The 7,596-nt window shown below is 43.0% G+C and overlaps 1 protein-coding gene across 1 annotated transcript in view; it reads right to left on the bottom strand.

Moving 5' to 3' along the window:
• The window catches only part of ora6 (olfactory receptor class A related 6), an 11,244-nt gene extending 8,077 nt beyond the window's left edge, over positions 1 to 3,167 (bottom strand). The window contains exon 1 of the mRNA XM_010773362.1: positions 2,931 to 3,167. The gene's annotated coding sequence lies outside the window, so the exon portion shown is untranslated. The remainder of the gene's footprint in view (positions 1 to 2,930) is intronic.
• Positions 3,168 to 7,596: the final 4,429 nt, after the last annotated feature.

Genomic DNA, 7,596 nt, shown 5'->3' with positions numbered 1-7,596 from the left:
GGGGGATTGGGCACATAAGGGGGGGGGGGACACATCTAGAGTATGTGTGTGTGTGTGTGTGTGTGTGGGTGGGTGTTTGTCTGTGTGTTTTATCTGATTCGGATGGTTACTAATCAGTCATTTTTGACCGGGAACACCATGGGTGTTACAAAGTTGACTAAATCATCCAAAATTCAATGAAAGTGGTGATCAGCAATTGTATGTTCAAATGTCTACTGTGAAGGACATCATAAAACCTTAATACAATTGAATGTAAAAAAAAAAGTTATGATTGATGAAAGTAGTAAATTGGTCAGATTTGACCCAAAGACAACAGGAGGGTTAAAGTTTATGATCTTAGCTGTACTATTTTTCATTACATCATGATGTTCCTTATGTCCCAAATGGTCCAATTTAGAAAAAAATAGAGGATAAATCAGGGAATGCTTTATGGCGGTGGATAGCGTGTGTCTGACTTCTTGCTACCAAGACACATGTGTTGTTAAATATTCTAAGTGAACACATTTTGATTTAAATTAGACAATTATCTGTTTACTGTTGCATCTGAAATAGAACATAGCCATCATCTATTCAATGTGTGCTTTTCTTACTAAGACAAGTTAAAATGCCTGTTAAAGAGGCTTCTATACAAGAAATTTACTTTTTTATCAACTTCTTGTTTTAATGATTCAAAGTGCTAAAATGGACTTGGCCTTTAGGGACTCAAAACATACATTGCACATGATCTTCATGATTTAAAATCAAACCTGAGAAACTGGGACTACTAAACTTGGACTCGAGCCATGGCACGTCGCCAGCATACATTTTCATCTAAATGTTAATGTGCTGCGGCAATCAAAATGAATCACTTGCCAATCACTGTTTTAAGCTGCTGAGTTATATTGCTTGGTGAAAGAATTACATTTAATTAACAGTTCACCAAATTAAAATGTGTTTGACACTTGCGCTGAACTATTAGCTGTTGAACAATCACTTGTCCGTGGGATTAATTAAGTGCGAAGGTGTTAAATAGAGTTTATAAAATACTTTAACTAAATGCATGGTTGGTTTCAGACATTCAGCAAGGAGTGTAGAGAGAAAGCTTCCTTTTTTTTAGGTTTCAGACCTCTACAAATCTGGACTAAGCGTTTTATAAAAGTAACATTTCAGTAAAATTAATGTGTTTGAGAAGTAGTGAGCATAAGATAAATAAAACTATTATATTGCACAACTGGTGTGACAGTTTTTTTAACAGATGTTTTGCTTTAGTCAGACGCAGCCCCAATTCACTTAAATCCATCAAGCCTTTACTTTGTTTTTGGATTCATCCTCCTCATGCCTGAGAAAACAAAGGTTTCCTCTATAATTCAAGGTAACTTGGGAATTCAACCGAAGTACCTTTATTACAGAGCTTCTGTAAAAGCCAGGCGGAAAATATTAAATAATGCAGGACCGTCATTTTGTCAATCTATTTTTTTTAAATAACATTTTATAATGCATATTCTTAAAAGTCATATCAACTATACACACAACCAATTGACATACATTAAACCTGGGGGTTTTGGGGCTCTGAAGTTAGTCTGAATACATCTCTGGTTTATGGTTTAAGTGTCATGGAAATTATATGAAGAAACAATAAATTGGGCACAGTTTTATTGGGAATATAATTAGAATTTGACCCATATTTGCAACTTTTGGCATGGAGCCCTTGCAAGTGTCACAGCTGAGGTTTTCCTGGCCTGAATCCCACTTTGGATACACTGGTTTGTTAACAGGTGTTTCCAGGCTGTCTGACAGTCATCCCCCTGTCCTGTTAATGCCACAGCAACATCCCTCCAAGAAAGTTACCACGGGTGGGACCAAGAGAGGCAGATACGCGTGGATACCCCTTTAAAAGACTCACCATGTTGCCATCACATGCTTCAGCACAGAAGTAGGATGAGGATGTTCTTGTTGTTGTTATATAAAAACACATTTGTTTCTTGTAGTCATATACGGGACTGGACTGGACTTTTGGTAATTTTTGCTACACTTTATATGGCAGGAGGGAGCCCAGCCCACACCGCGTGTCAGCGCTGCAGTCAGTCATGTTCTGCTGCTAGTTGTTGTTCAGTAGCAACACACACAGACGGGTGTACAAACTGAGCGCTGCGTGCACTGGTAATGCCAACTGACGGGATATAAGCGACGTGTGTGCGGGCGACGGACTCTCTACTATCTCCAGCAGCAACACTCAAGCTTCCGCAGCCGTATTGGCAGTTGGAGTGGATGGGATATATGAAAACAAACATCCTGAGCAGACCCCGCTCGCCTCGGAAAGGAGTGTAACCTTTTCTTACGAGATCAGAGTAGTTGGATCTGTCTCTTCTCTCGTCGATATTTTTGAAGTGGCGAACATTCGTGGCGGGTGTATTTCCTCTAGTTGAGCTGCATCGGTGAACCAGTCGGGCGAGGCGGACTTGCCTTACCCAGCCATTCGGAAAACAAGGTGCCCTGACTGGCTCCTCGTACCATTGGAAAATTAGACGAGATAGTGCCCGCCACGCAGAGCTACGTTACGGTGAGTAGCGGCTTCTCTACGTTATCTTTCCTCGTTAATTCTCTTTTTTGGATTCAGGCAGAGCAGGGGTCGCATATGGCCAGCTTTCCTCCTTTTGTGTATGTTTTTAAAGTCATGCCTGGAGGACGTTGCCGAGGCAGATAATGGCCATGGTGATGAAGGAGATTCCCAGGGAGTGGTACTCTCAGTCGGACTGGCCGTTCAATGTGTGTTATCATATCCCCTCCCTCCCCCAGTCACCTCCAACAACACCACCAGCAGCAGCAACCACAGTGTAATGTCAAAGCGATAATAGTGCTTTGTGTGCTCACTGGACGGGAACAAGGTCAATTATAGGGACACAGTAGCACAGGAGCTCACTAATATTATAATTGGTTGGATTAATGCTCACCTGGACGTCAACCCCCCTGTGTTGGTGTGCGCGCGCTCACGAGGGGTTACAAACTTTAGGGCACATGAGCCATGAGGCATTTCTTGGGGGTTGTATTTCACTCATATTGGGCCTTAAACCGGCTACTTTAGTGGGAGTAAACAAATATGCCACTTCGAACTGAGGGTTGACAGTCAGTGTTGTACCGCTCTGCTCAGGTAAATGAGGAGGCATCATAAATGCCAAAGCAATTACCCCACATCACCGTTTGCCAATTAGGTCATAAAGGCAATGAGCTCACAACGGATGATGCTGTTATGACATCATGGATAAACCCCCCGAGGCGTGGGTTGACAGTGGATGATCTTCAGGACATGCACATTGACAGATGTATGTGAAGGGAAAGTGGATAAGGAAGGGCTTCCTTGAGTGAAGTTGTTCCTGGAGTTTTGTGTACACATTTTATCATGTTACACTAGATTAGACATCCAATCAGGATATACTGGAGTTTCTGTGTGGTGTCATTGTACTTTTTTGTCCAGATTTTAACTGGAATCTGTTTAAACCTCATGATTTTTTAATTCCCTATCCTACGCTTTGAATGTTACCCTTCATTTGAACTTGCTTTGTTGGTTATATAATAGCTATATGTATCGCATGTTAATACTTGCAAATCATGCACTTAAAATATTGAGATAGTGAATCAGCCATATTTAAATATTTGATCAGTACTGGTATTGCGATCTGTAAGTTAAAAGTGGGGTAGGTAAGTTTGAGAGACCGGCTCAAGATACACTTTTTGTTATATTCCATGGAATGCTCTTAACATCCCGATAGCACTGAATATCTTAAGTGCATTAAAAATCCATAAAAAAGCTTTTCATCTGTGGAAGCCGTAGTACTGTAAAAAGCACGGCCAATCATTTTAGCCGGCCCTGATTCAACATGTCGAATCGGTGGGCAGTCGGCCAAAGGCTGTCGGCAAAAGAAATCACTCTGATTGGCTGTTCAGTTAGCAAATCAGTGCGTGAGAAGCGAAACGGAAGTGAGGGACCCAACAAACTAGGCTTGTTTGAGACCATGGATGTATAATAAGAACTGGATACAGCGTGGGAGGCGGGGCCTCATTCATTCCTATGAGAGTTGCTCATTGGCGCATGATGATAAAATGGCTCAACTTTTGAGAGAGCGAAACGTCACAGACTACCCGGCATGCCTGAGAAGTACCCGTATGTGCGCTCATAGCACATGCGCAACTTCAACCAAAATGCTCATTCACATCAAGCACGTCAATTTGCGTACACGTAACAGCACCGCACGTTCATGACAGCATGGTAATGGCTTGTTTTTATGATGGATTTGATATTAACGAGGCGGCAGTTAGCAGCTAGCGGCTAGCTAGTAATTATTCTAATGTGCACATCAATCGTTATGTACTTATATTACGCTGTAACAGGATCTAGTGATATCCAAGCAACAGAGCTTCATTTAGCATGAAATAATGATTGCACTTATGTATATATATACAGTGCAATAAGCTTCTTAGTGCAATAAGAAGCTACAGGGACGTTAATCTAACGTCGGTTATATTAACTTTATTTAATACAACATTTACGGTACAAGATTTAATCATACAGCCCATGTAGTATAATATTTTACAAATGATGAATTACAGCAAACATGTGCAATATATCCATTATTACAGCTCCGTGGGATGGCAGTGAGACGATATGGGTCCGTTGTTATTGTGCATCCATGGGTAAAGATAAACGCATGTAGTGCTGAACCTGCTGAACACGTAACATGAACGTGCCGGGCGGCGCGGTCCCGTGGGTTGGATGTCACGTTCTAATGCAAGTTATATTCTCAGATTATGTTATTGCACATTTTTCTAACTTGAGGAACGAATGTTTTTAATAAGGCTATACAAAGCGTTCATACGTGGGTAGTTATTATTTGTTTAAAAACATTATCCAAACGACGTAGTCGCCACTCATTTCCAATGTAAGCACTGGTGAAAAAGTGTTTCGGGGACCAGCAACCTAAGGATAAGTGTAGTACCGCCGTTTGGCCACGAAAGATTTTTTCATAGACTCCGGGCCATTCCTGAGTTGGCTTGTTGCGGCACATGACTCGATAAGTGCGAGAATAGAGCGAAACGTCTTGGTTATGTATCACACAGCGCTCGCCTGAAGTACGGTGGACGTCCGGTCGGGCTTGCTTTCTTCTTCTTTATGCGCAACTTTTATCCTTCATCTCTTCCACTTCTTGCTCTCTCGATTTTTTACGGGTTGCAACCTTTGATGTGCATGACCGCATCTCCGGTAATGCTTGTTGATGATGGTTTGCATATTATAAGAGCAGTTGCAGCTATGTGTTGTAATCTGTTAATGTCAGATATGTACTACAGTTAAAACGTTTTGTCCTGTCAGGATTAGAGTCAACTTCTAGTTGTTACTGCAGCATTTCCAGGTACTGGACAAGCGGAAATGCGTAGTTTAGCTTCCACCAGGCGTGCAACAAACAGTAAAGTTGAAAAGTAATGTCACAATCTAACATAAATATGAGAAATTGAATGATGAATAAACAGTTGAGGGGTATGGATATTACCAGCGCTGTGAGGCAGTATGAACAGTGTGTATGAATAGATAATAATAATAATACATTACTTTATAAAGCTTTTTGGGTGTTCAAGGCGCTTACAAGCAGCAGTAAACAAGTTAATATCGACAAAAGTAGAAAGTGCTAGCTTAGGTGAATTAGGCAAAGGGTGAGATGGTTGATTAGGAGTTGAAGGTCAAGGTGAAAAGGTGAGTTTTGATAGGATTTGGTTTTCGCACTTGAATGAATGTGGAGTGTGGGGAGGTCTGGCGTGGCTGGGGAGGGAGTTCCAGAGTGTGGGGCGAGGCTGCTGCGTGGGCCTGTCACCCAGGTCCGTGAGTCTTTGTCCTGATGGTGCAGTAGGTTTAGGTTCAGCAGACTGTGAGGCGACGGGTGGGCGGTGTCGTGTGATGAGGTCACAAGAACGTTAGGGGGGGGAAAGGTTGTGGGTTCTTTGAACGTGGAAGCTAATATTTTAAGTCCATGCTGGGCTGTTTGAACTGGGGAGCAGGTGGAGGTCATGGAGGATTAGGGTTATGTGGTGTCGAAACGTGGGTGGACTGGCAAGCAAGGAGTTATGAATATTGAAACTGGTAATGCAGTGCATGTATGTATAACATACTATGTTTCTGATGGTTAACATTGTGGGAACAATTATGAAAATGTTAATGTATGAGGGGCGACGTATATGAACAAAAATACATAAACAAACTTTTGTGCGCGGCCATATTCTTGAGAGTTTTCATCACTGCACGTGGTAAACTCCAAGAAGTCGCCAGCTCGATGATAGCAGCGAGTCGTTGTCCCATCAAGCATTTCGCTTCAGTGCATCTCTTCGTGGAGGAGGAAATGCGCCGCCTCGCCGCGCCTCGCTCTCAGGCTGCGGGGTTTTTTCCCGCGGAATTTCAACATTCCATTGTAGGCGGGACCTCCAGAGCAAGTCGGCAAAATGATAACACATTCATGCAACGCACTAGCAAGACGTTGATCGGAAATTGCGCAGGTTGCGCAGGTCTTCTTGTCTAATAAACAGGTCCTGACTATTAACGTGGGGTAGGTAAGTTTCAGAAACCGGCTCGGTGCCGACTAAAATGTGGAAAGTACCACAGCCAAAACATCCGCCCCTTCCTTCAGACTTCCTTACAGGAGCACCTCCTCCGCTGAGAGGCAGGCTGCGGGCGCGGGTAACGTGGGGGTACAGTATCAGGCAAAGCTACACTCTTGGTTACAATACTACAAGCCAAGCAACTCCGTATTGACCTGGTTTGATTCTCCTAGTTTCCACTTTCTTTTTGTTCTTAATTTGCTTCGTTACAGTTTTTTTTTTGCGACTGGTGACAGTTGAGCTAACTCTGCTCAGGTTGAAAGTGTGGCCGCTGCTGTTGGGCTGCGAGTGCATTGACAGTATGCTGCAGGAGTGACGCCCGGAGAGGAGACCTGCCATGACGGGCAGGATACATTGTGCGGTGCCGAGATGGGAGGCTGACAGGGACAGGGTGGCAATCCTATTCTTCGTTTAGCGGCCGGCTTAGTTTTTACGTTTAATGTTCCACAGATGAATTTTTTAATGGATTTTTTTGTCAAAGCATAGTATTCATTGATCTCTATCGGACTAGATCTATAAGAGCGATTCATGGATACTCTCACACACAACCAGTGTATTCTCGACGAATCCCAGAGTCTTCTGAACCTTACACCTCCCACTTTAGAAGCCAATATAGAATTTCATTATAGCTCCGCTCTGAACACGAGAGTTACAGGGAATGCCGATGGCTTCTGTTGTGAGTGAAATTGAACGGCAAATGCTATTTGTTGTTTGTTGTATATCACGCCAGTCTTTCTATCTAACTATACTCTCCAAAGGTTCTATCATGCGTCCCGGATCTTCCGGACTATGTCTGTACTAAGCCATACGCGTTTGTATCGTGCTCTTCCAAAGACTCGGCTGAGTCTTTGCGGGATGTGGTATCCCCGTGCCGATCACACCGCAAAATGGCCAAGAATCGCAGAGATGCCGGTCGCGTACTGATTACCTCATTTCACACAATACGCACTCCGGTTCAAGCTCTTGCTCAGAGTCTCTATA

Source organism: Notothenia coriiceps, unplaced genomic scaffold, assembly GCF_000735185.1.
Source record: "Notothenia coriiceps isolate Sejong01 unplaced genomic scaffold, NC01 NC01_scaffold00012465, whole genome shotgun sequence".
Lineage (NCBI taxonomy): Eukaryota > Metazoa > Chordata > Actinopteri > Perciformes > Nototheniidae > Notothenia > Notothenia coriiceps.
Note: the sequence above shows the minus strand (reverse complement) of the source record. Positions and strands in the feature narration are given on the sequence as shown.